This window comes from Budorcas taxicolor, chromosome 8 (genome assembly GCF_023091745.1).
Source record: "Budorcas taxicolor isolate Tak-1 chromosome 8, Takin1.1, whole genome shotgun sequence".
In the NCBI taxonomy this organism is placed as follows: domain Eukaryota; kingdom Metazoa; phylum Chordata; class Mammalia; order Artiodactyla; family Bovidae; genus Budorcas; species Budorcas taxicolor.
In genome coordinates, this window is record NC_068917.1 from 86,810,729 (window position 1) to 86,834,127 (window position 23,399).

At 39.8% G+C, this 23,399-nt stretch overlaps 2 protein-coding genes across 3 annotated transcripts in view; one reads left to right on the plus strand and one right to left on the minus strand.

Annotated features, from left to right (window-relative positions):
* Positions 1-1,969, minus strand: part of ECM2 (extracellular matrix protein 2) — a 37,782-nt gene extending 35,813 nt beyond the window's left edge. For both annotated transcript variants that reach the window (XM_052644663.1, XM_052644662.1), the window contains exon 1: positions 1,896-1,969. The gene's annotated coding sequence lies outside the window, so the exon portion shown is untranslated. The remainder of the gene's footprint in view (positions 1-1,895) is intronic.
* The window catches only part of CENPP (centromere protein P), a 233,351-nt gene that overhangs the window by 195,275 nt on the left and 14,677 nt on the right, over positions 1-23,399 (plus strand). The window lies entirely within an intron of this gene.

A 23,399-nucleotide genomic window follows, 5' to 3' on the forward strand; every position in this document is an offset into this window, starting at 1 on the left:
TTTTTGTTTGTTTTTTCCTTCTTTATGTATCCTTCTTGGGATCTTTTACTCCCAAATAGAAGATATCTTTCTTTTCCACATACATTCTTTTAACTCAGTTCTTTCCTATACCTATTCAAGGCTGTGTTTTTCCTCTTTAAATTCATTCATATCTTTGTATTTGAGGGATTCCTCACGGTTTCTGTCTCACCACAAGTTTCCCTTCTTATTTCCTACATAGCTATATATCCATGTGTGTATTTATTTGTAATATATCTTCTCTTATTTCTAGGTATTTGGTGAGAGGAAAGGAGTGATATCTGCTTAGCTTGCCCTCTTGAATCTCGGTAGTTCTTTTTATAACTTCATCCACCAGAATTATCCTCCTCTAGTCAGGTTGTACTTGGGTCACATGCTGACTTGTCACCACTTTATGTTAGCTCAACAAATGGCAGCCTCTAAGGTATTTTCATGTTAACGAACCTCAGCATGCAATCTTTTTTTTGGTATATATGTACATTAATTACTGCATTTCAAACCCTTTACTGTAGGTTATTGAGATGAAACTATATTAGAACAATGTTTTGTAATCTACATTAGTTTTTTAAAAAACTAACTTGCAAAATGTGAGGGAGGAGCAAATTCCCTAGCTGACTGGCAGCTGAAATTGTAAAAGTCAGTTCAGAGAGCAAGCTAATATGTTGGGAAGGAATGATAACACCAGTAGGGGAAAGCAATATGAAAAGTTGGCACGTGAGACAGGGTAGAAATAGAATTTGCTAAGTGGCAAGGGAGATGAACTGTGATAGTGTAAATTCTGTGTTCTACATAAAATCTGTACATGGAGATTTTCTTGCTTTGACAGTTGACAGTTGGGTATGTAACTCTCCATTCTATGGTAAATGAGAGTTATGAGGAGTCAGGCCCTGGACCTAAGGGCTATGGAGGTAAACTTAATGAGTATCTCAGGCATCATGTTGTCCCTGAGCCTGTTAACTTAACAAGAGTATTGCCCAAGCTCACCTTTCTCTCCGTTATCCCTACCTATCTCTCTTTGCCTCCCCCGCCCCAAATTGGCTCATTTTTTGCTTATACAGAAGCCTAAATAGATATATACAGAAATAAATTTACAGAGCTATCTTAATTTTAACAACATCAGACTCTAAATAAAGTCTCATTGAAATGTTTAAATAATTTTTATGAAATGACCTCCCAATACTAATTTTATCATTGATGCCTAGGCCTTTGTTATTTTCAGTGATTTATAAAATTTCACATTGCATTTAATATTTACTTTATAATTGAGTGAATATGTTTCTGGAGGTAAACTTTTATGAGACAGTAGGTCTAACCACTGTAGGCATTATTTTGATCAAGTAAAATTGTCTTTTTAGTATTTCTTGTGTTTATCCCAACATTAAATATCATCTGTAAATCTTGATTAACTTTTTTTTTTCATTAAAGTTGTTCATCAGCTGTCTTAAGTAAGCTTTAAAAGGGTTTAAATTCAATTTTAATCTTCAACACAAAGCCACAAGATACCTAATTATCCCTTTTAACTTCACTTAGTAGACTTAAAATGAAAAACATTTTTAATTGATCCTTTGTGCTCTTTAGGACTGTAAAATAGAAAAGAATGAAATTTTCAAACCAACTTATACTTCTATTGAACAAGTAATTCTATTTAAACATATAAACATATATTTAATCCTAATTTCATAAAGTTTTAAATACTTCAGAAGTAGTCATCCTGAAAAAAAAAACAAGTAAACAAAATAATGTACACTTTAAACTTTAAAAATCTTTTAGTAAGAGCTAATTTCCTCAAGTGCTAAACATATTTGCAACACAAAACACCCAAATATTAAAACCGTTCCACACGCTTTAGTAGAAACTTAAAATTTAAAATATTTTACCTGGAAATCTAAACTAAGTAGGCTTTGCTTGGTGTCATTTAAGTCTCCAGATGAAAATGAAACAAAACCAGAGCTTTCTTTAAGACAAAGAAGGGAGTGTTGAAAAATGTTAACTGATTTCTTTGTGAAATCTAAAATAACTGCCTCCCTTGGGGTTACATGCCTTTCGGTTCTTTGTGAAGAAAATCAGCCAAGAGAGTAACTAGGGAAAATGGTTACCAAGGCAAATATTTGTTCTAAATCACGGGAAAATGGAAAGCAGCGGGCGGTGGGAGGAGGGCGGGAAACATTAGTCTGTAGGCTGAGAAAGTGGAGTTAGTAGCACAAAAGTGGGGCTTAAGAAATGTGTGATTTTCACAGACTAATTGCATTAAAAATGTTAACATGCATACTAGCCTGTCACTTGAGCTTTATCAGACTGCAGAGATGCTATTGTTGCCGAATTAGAGGACTATACATTCCTGGAATGCCTTAATTGGGTTAATGTTATTTAAATCTTTAATCAGCTCCCTACCAGCCATACCAATCTCACACACAATATTGTTAACAAAACAGGGCTTCCCTGGTGGCTCAGTGGTAAAGAATTTGCCTGCAAGCGGACACGGGTTTGATCCCTGATCCAGGAAGACCCCATATGCCGCCGCACACAGTAACAAAGACCAAGAACAGCCAAAAATAAATAAAATTTTTAAAAGCTGTTATATATTAGTGTCACTGAAGTTATATAACTTCCAACCTTAAACAATAATAAAATAGGCAAAAGAGCCATGAGGCTTCTGATTAGGGCAAATTGGTTATCTAGTTCAGCCTCAGTTTCTTCATCTGCAAATGAGCAGGTTACAGTCAGATCAAGGTTCCTGGCCCACAGTGCTGCTAATGGGGGACTTTGGATGAATTACTGCTGTTTGTGACTAATGTTTATTCTTTATACAGCTGGGATGGTAATACCTACCTTTCAAATTTTTGTGCAAGTAGAATGAATAGCATATACAAAATGCCTACCATAGACTAGGTAATTTTAATATCTGTTTTTTTTTTAATTCTTACTTTACCTCAGGGGTCTAAATTGCTTGACAGAGAAGAGCTACATTTTTGTCTTTCCAAAATCTTAATGTGACTTGGATAGATCAAATCAAGATGATAGATTGAGCACATGGGCCACCCAAATTCCTAAAACTAAAAACTACATTTTCTTTCAAAAATGTAGTACTGCACCACAAAATTATTAGTACTATTAGAAGACAAAATTATTGATAAATTCCTTAAAGACTGAAAACACATAGGCTCTGTCTGACAGATGACACTATAGCCCAAACAGGTGTAAGACAGGATAATTTTATGGGTGTTCCAAGTTTAAAAATTACAGATCTTAGGAATGGTGAGATTCATTGGGAAACCGCACTCAGCAGAAGCAGGGTATATGACCCCAATCCTCCTGATGTCTCCATCATTTGTTCCAAGTATTATGCATGTACCTCCATATTGAACCCATGTTCTCATCTACTTGGTCTTGCGTGCCTAATAGGAAAGGGATCCAAACTAACTCAACCCAGTACAAACACTAAGTTGACTATCTCTACCCACACATTCTGAGCTTTTAGTCAGTGATTCTAACATAAGTAGATAGCCCAGGATTACCAAATATTTGGGAAGATACTAATATTAGAGATAGGAGTTCCCCTCGTCTCTTCCCCCAGAATACCTATACACAATCCGAAAAGAGCTTTGGAAATTAAATCAAGAATGAGATGCCACTAGACACCTGTTAGAATTGCAAAAACCAAAACAGTGAGGATACAAAGTGCAAGTGAGAACGTGGGGCAATAGGAATTCTCGTTCACTGCTGGTGGGAGTACTAAATGATACAGACTCTTTTGAAGGTAGTTTGGAGGTTTTCTAGAAAAATTCTGCAGTCAAGCTCCTTGATATTTACCCAAATAAGTTGAAACCACAAAAACCTGCACACAGATGTTGACAGCAGCTTTATTCATAATTGCCAAAACTTGGAAGCAGCCTTCAATAGGTGAATGGATAAACTGTGGTACATCCTACAATGGAATATTATTTAGTGCTAAAAAGAAATAGGCTATTAAGCCATGAAAAGATATGGAGGAACTTTAAATGCATATTGATTAGTGATTCCAACTATGTGACATTCTGGAAAAGATAAATCTTTCAAGACAATGATAAGGTCAGTGGTTGCCAGGGGTTGTTGCGGGGCCAGGTAGGGGGAGTGGGTCGGAGAGAAATGAATAGGTGAAATCACAGAGGATTTTTAAAGCAGTGGAAGTACTGTATATGATATCATAATGATGAATACATGTCTTTGTACAATTATCTAAACTCAGAATGTGCATACCAAGAGTGAACCCTAATGTAACTTATAAACCTGAGTGATTATGTTGCATATAGGTTCATCAGATGTAACAAATGCACCACTCTACTGGGAGATGTTGATAATCAGGGAGGCTGTGTGATGAGAGTACTAGGGATATATGGAAAACTTCTGTACCTTCCTCTCAGTTTTTCTGTGCATCTGAAACTGCTCTAAAAGAAAAAAAAAGAGTCTTAGGCCTTCCCTAGGAACTTCCCTATAGCTCAGATGGTAAAGAATCTGCCTTAATGCAAGAGACCCAGGTTCGATCCCTGGGTCAGGAAGATCCCCTGCAGAAGGAAATGGCAACCCACTCCAGTATTCTTGCCTGGAGAATTCCATGGACACAGGAGCCTGCCACGCTACAGTCCATAGGGTCGCAAAGAGTCAGACATGCCTGAGCGACACACACACACACCCAGGCCTTCCCTGGTGGTCCAGTGATTAAGAATCTCCCTGTCAATGCAGGAGACACGGGTTCAGTCCCTGGCCTGGGAAGCTTCCACATGCCGTGGTACAAGTAAGTCCTTGTGACACAACTACCACAACCTATGAGCCACAACTACCGAAGCCCACACACCTAGAACCCATGTTCTGCAAGGAAGAATAGCCCCTGCTTGCTGCAACTAGAGAGAGTCCATGCATCAAAAATAATAAAATAAATTTTTTAAATAGTCTTTAAAAGAGAATGTGGCCTGATTTGAAATATATGCATTGTTTTTGGAAGAAAAAAATGTGAATAACATGCAGTATTAGACACATTGCTTAGAGCAAACAGAAACTCATTCTTTTGAGAACAACTTACCAATAGCTATATTCTGTCCCAGCCTTCCACTTCTAGGAATCCATTATAGAAACATGTCTTTCTCTGAACAAGTGTACCTCCAGGAAAGTACTTTGAAGCATTGTACCCAAGTGTGCTGCTACTGCTGCTAAGTCGCATCAGTCGTGTCCGACACTGTGTGACCCCATAGACGGCAGCCCACCAGGCTCCCCTGTCCCTGGGATTCCCCAGGCAAGAACACTGGAGTGGGTTGCCATTTCCTTCTCCAGTGCATGAAAGTGAAGTGAAAGTGAAGTTGCTCAGTCATGTCCGCCCCTCAGCGACCCCATGGACTGCAGCCTACCAGGCTCCTCCATCCATGGGATTTTCCAGGCAGGAGTACTGGAGTGGGGTGCCATTGCCTTCTCCCATACCCAAGTGTAGAGGGTAGGAACAGTAGGCTGTTATAAAGTTACATCAAGAGACTGAAGTAACTATTTATTATACAGACATCATAGTTGTCCACAGTGTTACCAAGAAGAAGAAAGAAACTTTAAAGCAGCGCATGTGCTATTATGTTACCTTCTTTTAACTTATACAGTTTAGTATCTTCCTAGAGAAAAAATTAGAAGAAATAAATAACTGTTAGTTATCTTTGGGTGATGGAATTATGAGAGGATTTTTAGTATGTAATTCTGTATTCTTATGATATTTTGAGCTTTTCATAACCAGGTCAGACAAAAGGAATCTTTAAAAAATTTTGTTTAAACAATCAGAAAAGAAATAATTTAAATAGCAGCAAAGAGGAATAGCCAAGACTGGCAAAGTTGCAAAGAACCAGATAATACAGTTTCTGAGGTCCCTGCTTTAAAATCTTGTAAGTTAATGGACAGTTACATGAGTCCTTCTGCAGAAACTGTTTTAACCATTAACCACACTAGTATCAACACATGGAAAATGCCGGTATTAGTGTTCTCCTCCCTTTTATTATTGCAGCCATAACTATGTTCTAAAGCTTGGCTCTGATGGCTGCTCTGCAGTTTGGTGTTGGTCACCAAACAGGATGTTAACAGGTCCTTCAGCACAGCCAGTGCACGTTCCAACTCCAAAACATATTTTTGACTAAAGTCTCCTTTTCGGTATTTTTACCTCTGTGGTAGAAAGTACCAGTGAGTTAGTTTTTCTTTTAAGGTTGTAGTTCCTTATGACAACTTTGTAGATAACACTCAGATAACGCTAAATTTTGAAAATTTTAAGTAAGGGTTCTCTCAGAAATGGGAGTCTTATCTTACCTCAAGCCTATTCTATATCCCTTCCTAGGGTCATAGTCAAATGCCTTTTCAGCTAACTCATACTGAAGTTGCTTCATCTTCCCATAAAGAATACTACACACATCTTTTGGCCACATCACACGTAGGAACACATGCCCCAGGCATTCGAAGTCCAGAATCTCAACCAGTGGACCACCAGGGAAGTCCCTTCAGTTCAGTTCAGTAGCTCAGTCATGTCCAACTCTTTGCGACCCCATGAATCGCAGCACGCCAGGCCTCCCTGTCCATCACCAACCCCCGGAGTTCACTCAGACTCACGTCCATCGAGTTGGTGATGCCATCCAGCCATCTCATCCTCTGTCATCCCCTTCTCCTCCTGCCCCCAATCCCTCCCAGCATCAAGGTCTTTTCCAATGAGTCAACTCTTCCCATGAGGTGGCCAAAGTACTGGAGTTTGAGCTTTAGCATCAGTCCTTCCAAAGAAATCCCATGGCTGATCTCCTTCAGAATGGATTGGTTGGATCTCCTTGCAGTCCAAGGGACTCTCAAGAGTCTTCTCCAACACCGCAGTTCAAAAGCATCAATTCTTCGGCACTCAGCCTTCTTCACAGTCCAACTGTCACATCCATACATGACCACAGGAAAAACCATAGCCTTGACTAGACGGACTTTAGTCGGCAAAGTAATATCTCTGCTTTTGAATATGCTGTCTAGGTTGGTCATAACTTTCCTTCCAAGGAGTAAGCGTCTTTTAATTTCATGGCTGCAGTCACCATCTGCAGTGATTTTGGAGCCCCCCAAAATAAAGTCTGACACTCTTTCCACTGTTTCCCCATCTATTTCCCATGCAGTGATGGGACCAGATGCCATGATCTTCGTTTTCTGAATATTGAGCTTTAAGCCAACTGTTTCACTCTCCACTTTCACTTTCATCAAGAGGCTTTTTAGTTCCTCTTCACTTTCTGCCATAAGACTGGTAATCAACACATTCTTCTGAACAGTTCTTTAAGATCAGCATAACCATACTATAACCTGACAAGGAAATTATAAAAAAGGGTAATTATAAATCAGTCTCACTAATGAACATAGGTTTTAGAAAACTAAAATATTAGCAAACCAAATCTACTAGTATATAAATAGAATAATATATCATGACTATACTAGGTTTATTCAACAAATACCTGGTTGATTTAAGGATAAAATCCAAACATTATATGATCATCTTAATGTTTAAAGAAGGAAGAAGGAGGAAAAAAGCTTTTACATACTAGAAATAGAAGAGAACTCATTAGTCTCTCAGTGTATCTACAGAAAATAACTTGCTTCCACTCCTAGCTATATACCCAAGAGAAGTGGAAACATAAATCCACATAAAAACTGTACACCAATTTTGAAGCTACACTTTTCATAACAGCCAAAATGTGGGCACAACTCAAATATCCAGCTGATGAATGGAGAAAGTAAGTATAGGCTGTTTCTACAGTGGAATATTATTCAGCAATGAAAAGGAATGGTATGATACATGCTACAACATGGATGAACCTCAAACATACTATGTTCAGTGCAAGAAGCCAATCACAAGAGGCCACATATTGTATGCCTCTTTTATATGAAGTGTCCACAGTAGGCAGATCCACTAGGCAGAAAGTAGATGAGTGGTTGTTGGGGTGAGGAGACTTAGAGTGGGGTGACACAATGGGGAGTGACTGCTAATGAGTACAGTGTTTGTTCATAAAGTGACCCAAATGTCCCAAAAATAGATATTAGTGATATCACCCAAATATGAAAATACTAAAACCCACTAAATTGTTTACTCTAAAAGGGTGAATTTAATGATATGTAAATTATATCTCAGCAAAGCTATTATTAAAAAATATTCAATATTGTAATACTGAAATTTTTCCCTTTCTAGGAACGAGACACGCAGGCTCACTGAAAGTTCTGGCTAGTGCAGTAAAACAAGAAAAAGGAAAAAAAAATTATGTAGAAAAGTAGGAAATTGGGTATAAGTAGAAAATTGGGAATTCTCTGGTGGTTCAGTGGTTGGGACTTTTGCTGCCAGCCGCCCAGGTCAGTCCTTGGTCAGGAAACTTGAGATCCAGCAGGACATGTAATGCAGTCCCCCAAAAAGTGTAAGAAAATTAAAGAAGGAGAAAACTCTTATTAGGCAGGTGAAATGCTTTCTTTGCATAGGAAATCTAAAATGAGGGGGTGGTGAAATGAGTAAAGGGAGTCAACTGTATGGTGAGATATGGAAAATAAATTTTTTCTGATGAGCATATTACAAGTGCTTAGGAAGCATCACTACAAACAAAGATAGTGGAGGTGATGTAATTCCAGATGAGCTGTTTCAAATCATAAAAGATGATGCTATGAAAGTGCTGCACTCATTATGCCAGCAAATTTGGAAAACTCAGCAGTGGCCACAGGACTGGAAAAGGTCAGTTTTCATTCCAATCCCAAGGAAAGGCAATGCCAAAGAATGTTCAAACTACCACACAATTGTACTCATCTCACACACTAGAAAGGGAATGCTCAAAATTCTCCAAGTTAGGGTTCAACAGTACATGAATCAAGAAATTCCAGATATTCAAGCTGTATTTAGAAAAGGCAGAGGAACCAGAGATCAAATTGTCAACATCCGTTGGACTATAGAAAAAGCAAGAGAATTCCAGAAAAACATCTGCTTCATTGACTCTGCTAAAGCCTTTTTGTGGGTCACAACAAACTGTGGAAAATTCTTAAAGAGAAGGGAACACCAGACCACCTTACATGCCTCCTGAGAAATCTGTATGCAGGTCAAGAAGCAACAGTTAGAACCAGACATGGAACAATGGACTGGTTCCAAACTGGGAAAGGAGTACAGCAAGGATGCATATTGTCACCCAGCTTATTTTACTTATATGCAGAGTACATCATACAAAATTCTGGGCTGGATGAAGCACAAGCTGGAATCAAGATTGCCAGGAGAAATATCAATAACCTCAGATATGCAGATAATGCCACCCTTATATCAGAAAGCAAAGCGGAACTAAAGAGCCTCTTGATGAAAGTGAAAGATATATCTAGTCAATCCTAAAGGAAATCAGTCTTGAATATTCATTGGAAGGACTGATGCTGAAACTGAAGCTCCAATACTTGGCCACCTGATGTGAAGAACTGACTCACTGGAAAAGACTCTGATCCTGGGAAAGATTGAGCAAAAGGAGAAGGCAACAGAGGATGAGATGGTTAGATAAATAGCATCACCAACTCAATGGACATGAATTTGAACAGACTCTGTGAGATAGTGAAGGACAGAGAGGCCTGACATGCCACAGTCCATGGGTTACAAAGAGTAGGAAACCACTTAGCAACTGAATAACAATATTCCATTGTATATATGTACTGCATGTTCTTTATCCATTCCTCTGTCAGTGAACATTTATGTTGCTTCCATGTCTTGGCTCTTGTAAACAGAACTGCAATGAATTCTGGGGTGCCTGTATCCTTTTGAACCATGGATTTCTCTGTATATATGCCCAGGGGTGGGATTGCTGGATCATATGAGAACTATTTTTAGTTTCTTAAGGAACTTCCAGATTGTTCTCCACAGTGGCTGTACTATTTTATTTTACATTCCCACCCACAGTGTAGGAGGGCTCCCTTTTCTCCATGCCCTCTCCAGCATTTATAGACTTTTTTATGATGGCCGTTCTGACTGGCATGAGGTGGTATTTCGTTGTAGTTTTGATGTGCATTTTTCTAATAATTAGTGATGTTAAGCATCTTTTTATACGTCTCTTGGCCATCTGCATGTCTTCTCTAGAGAAATGTCTATTTAGGTCTTCTGCCCATTTTTTGACAGGGTCGTTCGTTTTTCGGATGTTGAGCCACATGAGTTGTTTGTAAATTTTGCAGACTAATCCCCTATCAGTTGCAGTGTTTGCAAAAATTTTCTCCCATTCCATGGGTTGTCTTTTTGTTTTGTTTGTGATTTCCTTCGCTGTGCAAAAGCTTTTGAGTTTAATGAGGTCCCATTTGTTAATTTTGGTTTTATTTCCACAACTCTACTCAGAAAATGGCTCAGAAAAGATACTGCTGTGTTTTATGTCAAAGAGTGTTCTGCCTATGTTTTCCTCTAAGAGTTTTATCCAGTTTTCCCAGCACCATTTATTGAAGACACTGTCTTTTTTCCATAGTACAGTCTAGCCTCCTTTGTCGTGTTAGTCACTTAGTCGTGTCTGACTCTTTATGATCCCATGGGCTATAGACCACCAGGCTCCTCTGTCCATGGGATTCTCCAAGCAAGAATACTGGAGTGTGTTGTCATTCCCTTCTCGAGGTAATCTTCCTGCCCCAGGGATTAAACCTAGGTCTCCCACATTGCAGGCAGATGCTTTACTGTCTGACCCACCTGAGAATGCCTTCTTTGTTGTAGATTTATTGATCACAGGTATGTGAGTTTATTTCTTGGCTTTATATCCTGTTCCATTGATCTATATTTCTGTGTTTGTGCCAGTACTATACTATTTTGATGACAGTTGCTATGTAGTATAAAGTTAGGGAATGTGATTCCTCCAGCTCCATTTTCCTTTCTTAAGATTGCTTTGCCTATTTAGGGTCTTTTGTGTCTCCTTACAAATTTTAAGGGTTTTTTTTACCTTGTTCTAGTTCTGTGGGAAATGCCTTTGTTGATTTGATAGGGATTGCATTGAATCTATAGATTGCCTTGGTCAGTATAGTCATGTTGATAGTATTGATTCTTGCAATCGAAGAACATGGTAGGTCTTTCCAGCTGTTTGTGTCATCTTCAATTTCTTTCATCAGCATCTATAGCTTTCAGTGTACAGGTCTTTTGTCTCCTCTGGTATGTTTATTCCAAGACCAGGCTAACATCACTTAACATTTGGACTTGAATGTCACACTCTGGAGATAGTTGAGTCATTCAGGCTTAGGTCATGAACACAAAAGAATGGATAGCTGGGATAGCTTAATATTCACAGCTCCCAGCTATCCATTCTTTTGTGTTCATAACCTAAGCCTGAATGACTCAGTTATCTCCAGAGTGTGACATTCAAGTCCAAGTGTTAAGTGATGGCGCTGACTGTGTCTCAGTGGAATTGTGGGGCCATTGAATCAGCAGCATGGCATTGTGCATAACTGTGATTCGTTCTTCTTTGTTTACTATTATATTCAGCTTCTGTCAATCAGAAAGAATCTTCCTATATCCTGTCTGGACTTCCTCAAACTACCATCTATTCCATCTTCCTAGTCTCTCCTTGATTTCTTGAAATAATATCTACAGAAAATACCTCCATGTGTTCGGCCTCCCATTTGTTCCTTAATCTACTGTGATTCAGCTGTGGCTTTTATGGTCGGTGTAAAAGTGCCCTCTCAAACATTCAGTGGCCCACAGAAGCCATCTATCAGCCTTCTTTTTCCTTATTGTCTTTATTGATCGCCCTATTCTTGGAAGTCTATCTACCCTTCCTTCTATCCATCTTTCTTTCTCTTCATCTTTTACTGACTTCATCCCACCCACTTCCACATCATAAATATTCATGTTCTCCATCCTCCATAGCCCTCTTCTGTATCTGTCCTTGCTTGCCCTCATAATATTGTTCATCCAGTAAGCAAACATAAAGGAGCACTAACCACATTGCTTTAACATACGCCAGTGAGCTACAGATCTATTCTAAGCTCTTAACTGTTTCCTGAGCTTTATATCCAAATTGCCAACTTTCATTTGTTCACCTTGGTTTGGATCTCTCCCACGCAATGTATCAGCACATACAGAAGAACAAGATGTACCGTCTACTCCAAAACTTGTTATTCCTCCTGTATTCCTTATTGTGATAACTCATGGAAATTCAGAAATGCAAGATTTACCTAATTACTGGTTTTACTGCTCAGAGGGGTTTTAAATTTTGGTTCCATCTCTCCCTTTTATAGCTATTTATTTAAGTTTAGGCTTGAAAGGAGATGTGAGTTTATATCATGTCTTCACAGCCAGGATATAGTTTTGCTTATCCAAACCAACTTTTATTAACACTTGCAATATTCGGACAAGTGTTTCAAGAGGTTTAGGTTAAACTTTTTGGAGGAGAAATTTTGTGCAAAGAAAATCACATTTGGTATTTATGGTTTAATTTCCATTCTTAAAAACTATAGTGATTTTTTTTTTTTTGCCATAAGAATGTACATTCAAGGGTAAAAATAAAATGCATGTTATTTTAGCAGTTGGTTTTATAGAGTCTTAAAAATAACCTAAGAACAGACATTTTTTGTATGTCCTTTGGCAGAATCAGGTCCTCACTTTTTCCTACATACCCTATACATGAAGGGGATAGAAGAGAAAGAAACTGGCAGCATTAACTAGCTCCACTATGTGCCAAATGCTCTCTGGCTAGGGACAGTACTCAATAAATCCTTCAACCCAATAATGTAGCTTGTTATACTCCAGTTTTCAGAGGAAGAACACTGAAGTATTACAGTCTAAATGAGGAAACTAAAGCTTCACAGAGTTAAATAATTTGTCTGACTTGCTGAGAAATGGAAGAACTGAGCATAACTTCATCAGTCTGATTTCTTTCTTTTCACAACAGTCAGGCTACACACTTTTCAGCTCACCCCTACAGTGTTCCTTCTCCCAGCAGAAATGGAAGGATGGGTAGAATATATTCTGCAGCCCACATCAGCAGAAACTGACTCTCATCACCATTATGGCTCCACATGTCCATAAACCATAGGAGTCAGATGCCTTCAAGATGAAAACCAGATTGCCTGAGTGTTTGGGGAGCAGACATGATGAAAGTCACTGCACTGGCATCAGGGCCAGAATTCATCTTGGCCTCTTGCCTGCCAGGGAGAACTGGATGAGTCCCTCCCTCCCCTGGGACTAGGTTCTTATCTTTAAAAAAGACCACTGTTGACAACCCAGGTGTTTTTCTCTGGCATTCTGGATGTGTCATTCCCACTTTGGGATGAACCACCACAGCCACAGCCTCCAGAACTGCTCTTTCCCTGTAATTTTCCTCCTGCCAACTCTGAAACCTACACTTAGCGTGAGGTTTGTGAGATGATTACACATATGGTAGTTTTAACGTTTGCTGGAAATGGGATTCTTTTCTACTGATACACTGTCTGAAGGCAATGGCTATAAATCAGAGCAACCACAATATTTACAAAGGTATTTTGTGAAAAAGAAGACTTTGGCAACCGGTTAAGCCATCACTCATGGGGGATAAAGTGAAGCTCTCTTGCAGTTTAATAAATCAAAACATAGTGTGTTTGTCCATGGCCTCATTTTTTCCCCATTACTGGTGGGTGATATCATCTTTTTCATTTCCATTAGAATCTTTCAGCATCTGAGAGTAGGAAAAAATTAATGCTAACTTCATTTATTCCACTTTTTAAACAAATTTAATTTTAATTCTAGCAGATTTCTAAGTGCAATTTTCAAACTCTCCTAGGGTTTATGGAATTTTTATGAATAGTATTCTGGAAATACTATTTTCCAGACTTTTCTGTATGTGCAAGATATTGTTTTTGAATTAAGTTCTTCTCTCAATTTGCCCAGATGAAACTCTGATCTTAAAAAGAATAAAACTAAACTCCTCCCTCCAAATTACAGCAGAAGAGTAGATTTAGAAGTTGCTAAAACAATGTGTAACACACACTAAAATATCCATGATCATACCCTGTTGACACAACTAATGCATAAATAATAGTATTTTTAAACACAGTGCTCATCTTTACTCTGCATTTCTCTGCCAGAGTGAAAAGTTTGAATGTGGCCACTCACATGCATATAGGTATTGAAAGCAAACAGGTGTTATTGCTTTAAAAACTCAAGACTCCACCTTCTGATAGCCTGATCTTTTCTTCAGTCCCTAACTTTAATATCATCTTTTCCAAGAAACTGTCTCTAGTTCCACAGTTCACCCATAGTAGCACACTAGCTTTACTACTTTGCCAGGACTGATTAACTCTGTTTTATATTATAAATAGTGGTTTCCATACATTTTCCCCAAATGTATATAAATTCTTTCAGGACTTATACACATGTGTGCTGCTAATTAAGTCATTTAAGTTTTTTTTTTTTCTTTACTGTGTGCATCTTTAGCTCATTGCTAAAATCTGTAAAAAAAAAAAAAAAAATAAGGATGACAAAGGTCTTACTTACACTTGATTAGAATCAGTTCTTGTGACTGTGTGGATGACAATAAACTGTGGAAAATTCTGAAAGAGATGGGAATACCAGACCACCTGACCTGCCTCTTGAGAAACCTATATGCAGGTCAGGAAGCAACAGTTCGAACTGGACATGGAACAACACACTGGGTCCAAATGGGAAAAGGAGTATGTCAAGGCTGTATGTTCTCACCCTGCTTATTTAACTTATATGCAGAGTACATCATGGGAAACACTGGGCTGGATGAAGCACAAGCTGGAATCAAGATTGCCAGGAGAAATATCAATAACCTCAGATATGCAGATGACACCACCATTAAGGCAGAAAGTGAAGAAGAACTAAAGAGCCTCTTGATGAAAGTGAAAGAGGAGAGTGAAAAAGTTGGCTTAAAGCTCAACATTCAGAAAACTAAGATCATGGCATCTGGTCCCATCACTTCATGGGAAATAGATGGGGAAACAGTGGAAACAGTGTCAGACTTTATTTGGGGGGGCTCCAAAATCCCTGTAGATGGTGATTGCAGCCATGAAATTAGAAGATGCTTACTCCTTGGAAGGAAAGTTATGACCAACCTAGACAGTATATTCAAAAGCAGAGACATTACTTTGCCAGCAAAGGTCTGTCTAGTCAAGGCTATGGTTTTTCCAGTGGTCATGTATGGATGTGAAAGGTGGACTGTGAAGAAAGCTGAGCACCAAAGAATTGATGCTTTTGAACTGTGGTGTTGGAGAAGACTCTTGAGAGTCCGTTGGACTGCAAGGAGATCCAACCAGTCCATTCTAAAGGAGATCAGTCCAGGGTGTTCTTTGGAAGGACTGATACTAAACCTGAAACTCCAATACTTTGGCCACCTCATGGGAAGAGTTGACTCATTGGAAAAGACTCTGATGCTAGGAGGGATTGGGGGCAGGAGGAGAAGGGGATGACAGAGGATGAGATGGCTGGATGGCATCACTGACTCAATGGACATGAGTTTGGGTGAACTCTGAGAGTTGGTGATGTACAGGGAGGCCTGGCGTGCTGCAATTCATGGGGTCACAAAGAGTCGGACACAACTTAGCGACTGGACTGACTGAACTTAGTACTAAGTTCAGTTCAGTTCAGTCGCTCAGTCATATCCAAGTCTTCGACTCCATGGTCTGCAGTATGCCAGGCTTCCTTGTCCATCACCAACTCCCAGAGCTTAGCCAGACTCTTGTCCATTGAGTTGGTGATGCCATCCAACCATCTCATCTTCTGTCACCCCCTTCTCCTCCCGCCTTCAATCATTCCCAGCATCAGGGTCTTTTCAAATGAGTCAGTTCTTAACATCAGGTGGCCACAGTATTGGAGTTTCAACTTCAGCATCAGTCCTTCCAGTGAATATTCTGGACTGAATTTGCTTAAGATGGACTGGTTGGATCTCCTTGCAGTCGAAGGGACTCTCAAGAGTCTTCTCCAACACCACAGTTCAAAACCATCAACTCTTCAGCTCTCAACTTGCTTTGTAGTCCAACTCGCACATCCATACACAACTACTGAAAAAAAACATCTATTGCTTAGACAGACTTTTGTTGCCAAAGTAATGTTTCTGCTTTTTAATATGATGTCTAGGAGAAGGCAATGGCAACCCACTCCAGTATTCTTGCCTGGAAGATCCCATGGACAGGGGAGCCTGGTAGGCTGCAGTCCATGCGGTCGCTAGGAGTGGGGCACGACTGAGCGACTTCACTTTCACTTTTCACTTTGATGCATTGGAGAAGGAAATGGCAACCCACTCCAGTGGTCTTGCCTGGAGAATCCCAGGGACGGGGGAGCCTGGTGGGCTGCCATCTCTGGGGTCGCACAGAGTTGGACACAACTGAAGCGACTTAGCAGCAGCACCAGCAGCTAGGTTGATCATAGCCTTCCTTCCAAGGAGCAAGCCTCTTTTAATTTCATGGCTGCTGTCACCATCTGCAGTGATGTTGAAGCCCAAAAGAATAAAGTCTGTCACTGTTTCCATTGTTTCCCCATGTATTTGCCGTGAAGTGATTGGACTGGATGTCATGATCTTAGTTTTCTGAATGTTGAGTTTAACCCAACTTTTTCACTCTCCTCTTTCACTTTCACCAAGAGGCTCTTTAGCTTCTTCGCTTTCTGCCATAAGGGTGGTGTCATCTGCATATCTGAGGTTATTGATATTTCTCCCGACAATCTTGATTCCAGCTTGTGCTTCATGTAGTCTGGCATTTTGCATGATGTACTCTGCATATAAGTTAAATAAACAGGATGACAGTATGCAGCCTTGACATACTCCTTTCCCTATTTGAAACCAGTCTGTTGTTGCATGTCTGGTTCTAACTGTTCCTAACCCGCATACAGGTTTCTCAGGAGGCAGGTCAGGTGATCTGGTGTTCCTATCTCTTTCAGAATTTTCCACAGTTTGTTGTGATCCACATAGTCAAAGGCTTTGGCATAGTCAATAAAGCAGAAATAGATGTCTTTCTGGAACTCTCTTGCTTTTTTGATGATCCAACAGATGTTGGCAATTTGATCTCTGGTTCCTCTGCCTTTTCTAAATCCAGCTTAAATATCTGGAAGTTCATGGTTCACATACTGTTGAAGCCTGGCTTGGAGAATTTTGAGCATTACTTTGCTAGTGTGTGAAATGAGAGCAGTTGTGTGGTAGTTTGGACATTCTTTGGCATTGCCTTTCTTTGGGATTGGAATGAAAACTGACCTTTTCCAGTCCTGTGGCCATTGCTGAGTTTTCCAAATTTGCTGGCATATTGAGTGCAACACTTTCACAGCATCATCTTTTAGGATTTGAAATAGCCCATTTGGAATTCCATCACCTCTGTTAGCTTTGTTCGTAGTGATGTTTCCTAAGGCCCGCTTGACTTCTGCATTCAAATGGGTATATCTTTCCTTATCTCCTGTGCCTTTTGCTTCTCTTCTTTTCTCAGCTTTTTGCAGGACCTCCTCAGACAACTGTTTTGCCTTTTTGCATTTCTTTTTCTTGGGGATGATCTTGATCCCTGCCTCCTGTATAATGGCACGAACCTCCATCCATAGTTCATCAGGCACTCTATCAGATCTAGTCCCTTAAATCTATTTCTCACTTCCACTGTATAATCGTAAGGGATTTGATTTAGGTCATACCTGAATGGTCTGGTGGTTTTCCCTACTCTCTTCAGTTTGAGTCTGAATTTAGCAATAAGGAGTTCATGATCTGAGCCACAGTCAGCTCCCAGTCTTGTTTTTGCTGACTGTATAGAGCTTGTTCATCTTTGGCTGCAAAGAATATAATCAGATTTTGGTTTTGACCATCTGGTGATGTCCATGTGTAGAGTCTTCTCTTGTGTTGTTAGAAGACGATGTTTGCTATGACCAGTGTGTTCTCTTGGAAAAACTCTGTTAGCCTTTGCCCTGCTTCATTTTGTACTCAAGGCCTAATTTGCCTGTTACTCCAGGTTATCTCTTGACTTCCTACTTTTGCATTCCTGTCGCCTGTAATGAAAAGGACATTTCTTTTAGGTGTTAGTCCTAGAAGGTCTTGTAGGTCTTCATAGAACCATTCAATTTCAGCTTCTTCAACATTACTGATCAGGCAATAGGCTTGGATTACCGTGATATTGAATGGTTTGCCTTGGAAATGAACAGAGATCATTTTGTTGTTTTTGATATTGCATCCAAGTATGGCATTTCAGACTCTTTTGTTACCTATGATGGCTACTCCATTTCTTCTAAGGGATTCCTGCTCACAGTAGTCGATATAATGGTCATCTGAGTTAAATTCACCTATTCCAGTTCATTTTAGTTCACTGATTCCTAAAATGTTGATGTTCACTCTTGCCATCTCTTGTTTGACCAATTCCAATTTACCTTGATTCATGAACCTAACATTCCACGTTCCTATGCAGTCCATCACCAGTCACATCCACAACTGGGTGTTGTTTTTGCTTTGGCTCCATCTCTTCATTCTTTCTGGAGTTATTTCTCCACCAATCTCCAGTAACATATCGGGTACCTACTGACCTGGGGAGTTCATCTTTCAGTGTCCTATCTTTTTGCCTGTCCATGGGGTTCTCAAGGCTAGAATACTGAAGTGGATTGCCGTTCCCTTCTCCAGTGGACTATGTTTTGTCAGAGCTCTCCACCATGACCCGCCCATCTTGGGTGGCCCTACATAGCATGGCTCATAGTTTCACTGAGTTAGAAAAGACTGTGGTCCATGTGATCAGTTTGGTTAGTTTTCTGTGATTGTGGTTTTCATTCTGTCAGCCCTCTAATGGAGAAGGATAAGAGGCTTATGGAAACTTTCTGTTGGGAGAGACTGACTGAAGGGGAAACTGCATGGGACCTTTTGAAGGAGGTCCATTATCCTCATTACCTCCACCATAGTTTGGCCTCAGGTCAAACAACAGGGAGGGAACACAGCCCTGCCCATCAACAGAAAATTGGATTAAAGATTTTCTCAGCATGGCCCCGCCCATCAGAACAAGACCCAGTTTCCCCCACCTGTCAGAGCCTATTCAAACTCATGTCCATTGAGTCAGTGATGCCATCCAACCATCTCATCCTCTGTCATCCCCTTCTCCTCCCACCTTCAATCTTTCCCAGCATCAGGGTCTTTTCAAATGTGTCAGCTCTTCACATCAGTTGGCCAAAGTAATGTAGTTTCAGCTTCACCATCAGTCCTTCCAATGAATATTCAGGACTAATTTCCCTTAGGATGGACAGATTGGATCTCCTTGCAGTCCAAGGGACTCTCAAAAGCCTCCTCCAACACAACAGTTCAAAAGCATCAATTCTTTGGCGCTCAGCTTTCTTTATAGTCCAACTCTCACATCCATACATGACTACTGGAAAAACCATAGCCTTGACTAGATGGACCTTTGTTGGCAGAGTAATGTCACTGCTTTTTAACATGCTATCTAGGTTGGTCACAGCTTTTCTTCCAAGGAGTAAGTGTCTTTTAATTTCATGGCTACAGTCACCATCTGCAGTGATTTTGGAGCCTAAAAAATAAAAGTCTGTCACTGTTTCCATTATTTCCCCATCTATTTACCATGAAGTGATGCAAAGGGATGTCATGATCTTAGTTTTCTGAATGTTGAGTTATAAGCCAACTTTTTCACTCTCCTCTTTCACTTTCATCAAGAGGCTATTTAGTGCTTCTTCGCTTTCTGCCATAAGGGTGGTGTCATCTGCATATCTGATGTTTTTTGCTTTTAAAACTAATTTCAAGCAGGCTTTAGTGAAACAAACAATATTTTCACTATGAAATCACCAGTACGATAGCAGGAGGAGCCATGCCGTCATCTATTTATGGTGGCATGCCATTTGGTATCTGTGATTCAGAGTAGTGAAAGTAAATTTTAAGTGTTTTCATGCTGAAAATGGTTTATTTATGTCTTTTGAAGGGAGAATTAGCAATGATCAAGCACTTAGCAATGATCATGTTTTCTGTCTACAATTTGATAGCTCCCCTTAGTTCAGTTTATTTAATACAGTTTTTAAAGGTTACTTTCCATTTATAGTTATTACAAAATATTGGTTATATTCTCCATGTTGTCCAGTATGTCCTTGAGCCAATCTTACTTACATTCAAAAGTTCATACTTCCCACCCCCTACCCCTGTATTACCCCCTTCCCCCACCTTCACTGGTGACCCCTCATTTGTTCTCTGCTTCTGTGAGTCTGCTTCTTTTTTGTTATATTCAATAGTCTGTTATTATGGTTTAGATTCTACATGTAAGTGATGTTATATAGTATTTGTCTTTCTCTGTCTGATTTCTTTCACTTAGTGTAATGCCTTCCAACTCCATCCATCTTACTGCAGTTTCTTGAACCATCACAAGACCTATGCAAGCAGTATGCTCCATGTCAAATAGGAATAAAAGACTAAATCAAACCACTGTAATTAATCTTGCTTCCTCATATTTTCTCAGAGACTCTTTCTCAGCACCCCATTGCCCCTCCCCAGTACCATCTTGGCCAATTTCATGACTGTAACACACAACTGGATGCTAGTTCCTTCTAAACAAGCTGCTAGCAGTGACTTCTAGCATGCATCTGCTTTGTTCCAATTACTCTTTGCCTCTCAATATCACATGAGGGTCTTGCCTAAGTATGTGTTTCACATGCTTTTGGCACAGAGTTAGTTGCTCAGCATTTTATTTTTCGGTTTCTGTTTGTTTTAACCAACTAGTCATATTGTTTACCAGGCACTTATGTGCCAGGAATTACAGTAGTTGCTTCTGTCTTGGACCAAGTGTCTTTCCTGAAGTCCTTCAGATTTTATACTAAAACATCTATCTAAGAACTTCTCTGTATTTACTTTCTTATTTAAAGCTTTGTTTTTCAATCATTCTCCTATAATTCTCAGTGTCAGTACTTTTGTTTCCTTTAGCTTTTTTACTTGTAAGTCATGTGCCTTCAATGAATTCAAGAAATGTTTGTTAAGCCTACTGTATGCCTTGATACATACCCTCTTGCAATGAATGGAGCCATCAGTGTCAACATCTGACCCGAAGTTTTGTGGGGGTGTCCATCGTATTCTGTGGAATGGTCCTAACACCATACTTATAGTATGTAGCTATGAGTGACTGGTAGAACATGGTGGTAGAGGGTGGACATCAGTTGTTTGGTGCCCAATAACTGCCCTTCCTTCTGCTAAAAGCATTTCTCTCCTTTGAGGAAATTTTCCCTCATGGGCTGACACACCCTTGAAAATTATTCCCAATGGAATACTGCACAGCGATTAAATACTACCCAGCAATTAAATATACAATGGAATACTACACAGCGACCCCAGATAGAAACTCTATCTTCACTGAGAAAGCTCTTCAATATACATTGTTGAGTGAAGAAAAGAAATGAGAAAACAATATGGTGTAATATGATTTTATTCACTAAATTTTCTCTATTGAGGTATTTTTCACTGAGATGTAATTTCATATCTTCTGTGGGTCTATAGAGAACTGTAATATGGGAAGAGATCTGCAAGATACCTGGGGACAGAGGGGTGGAGACTAGAATTGGGGTTATGTCAAAGAAGACTTTAACTTATATATATATATATATATTTTTTTTTTTTTTTTTTTTGTGGCTGCACTGGGTCTTTGTTGCTGCAGATAGACTTTCTTTAGTTGTGGCGAATGGGTGCTACTCCTTGCTGGGGTGCGCCAGCTTCTCAGTGTGATGATTTCTCTTGTGGAACAGAGACTGTAGGTGAGCAGATTTCAGTAGTTGTAGCACATGGGCTTAGTTGCACCACAGCATGTGGGACTTTCCTGGATCAGGGATCACACCTATATCCCCTGCTACGGTGGGCAGATTCTTAACCACTGGACCACCAAGAAAGTTCCTTTAACCATTTAATTTTCATAGTGAGAATGCACGTGTTAATTATTTGTATAAAGAGAAATGAAAATGTGATATTTCTCACCAAAAAGAAAGCAAGTGGAGACTTAAATATGTCAGGAACTTCCCTGGTGGTTAAGATTACACAATTCCACTGCTGGCGGCACAGGTTCCATCTCTGGTCAGAGAACTAAGATCCTGCATGCCTCACAGCTCAGCCAAAAAGAAAAGGAAAGTAAATATGGCAGGCTAAGATGACCTTGTATACCCTTTCCCACCATTTTAATTGTTCAGAAATTCTGGATTAAGTACAACATGTCTTAAGTATTATAGTCAAGCTCAAAAGAAAGAGGTAGAAATGTCCCAAGAGCCATAAATAAGGAGACAAATCAAAGCAAGAACAGGAGCTAGTGCTGGGTAGAACACAGATTTGGGCCCTGGGTCTGGAAGACAGCCTGGACTGTATCAGATACTAGGGTAAATCCTCCTCCCAGAGCTGGGGCCTCAAGGATTTCTGTTAGTTGACAGAGGAAGAGGAAAACTGCCAGCCAGGCCAAAGAAACTGCAGGGAACTTAGGTGGAGAAACTCACGTCTCCAGATCCCTGGCGTAGATATATACTGGATCTCAGTTTACACTGCTTGTGTGGTTCAGGTAGAAGCCCAAATCTGGAAAGGAATATAAATTGTACATACAGGGACTTCTCCGAGCTCTGGGAAAAGCCACCTCGAAACTGCCAGAGAGGGAAATTCTCACACAATTTCACAGAACTGTCACAGAAAAATATGACCCCAGATGAAAGAGTGTTAGTCACTCAGTCACGTCCAACTCTTTGCAACCCCATGGACTTGTAGCCTGCCAAGCTCCTCTGTCCATGGAATTCTCCAGGCAAGAATACTGGAATGGGGAGCCATTCCATTCTCCAGGATATCTTCCCAACCCAGGGATCAAACCCAGGTCTCCTGCTTTGCAGGCAGATTCTTTCCCATCTGAGCCACCAGGGAAGCTTGTAGATGAAGCAAGTATACATTTAAAACATTATGCATTAATTGCATAAAGCAAACTTCTATAAGTGAGAGTTATAAAACAATCTAGACAAAAACTAGTCAATCTAGACAAAAAAAAGTACAAGGTTAAAGATACCAAAGAAGTACCTAAAATATAAACCTAATTTAGAAATAAGGGACAGTTTCTTAAAATTTATTATTTTTGGTCGCACTGGCTCTTTGTTGCTGCATGCGGGCTTTCTCTAGTTATGGTGAGCAGGAGCTATTCTCGGCTGTGGTGTGCAGGCTTCTACTGCAGTGGCTTTTCTTGTTGGGGAGCACAGGCTCTTGGAGCGCTGTTGTCATACCCGGGTTCAGTAATTGCGGTTCTCAGGCCCTAGAGTGCGGGCTTGGGCTCAGAAGTTATGGCACGTGGGCTTAGTTGCTCCACGTCATGTGGTATCTTCCTAGACCAGGTGATCCTTGCAATGGCAGGCAGATTCCTATCCACTGTGCCACCAGGCAAGCCCCAGAGCAATTTTTTTTTTTTTACAAAAACCTATTGGAAAAAGAAACAAATTTACATTTATACATTTTTTTCTTTTT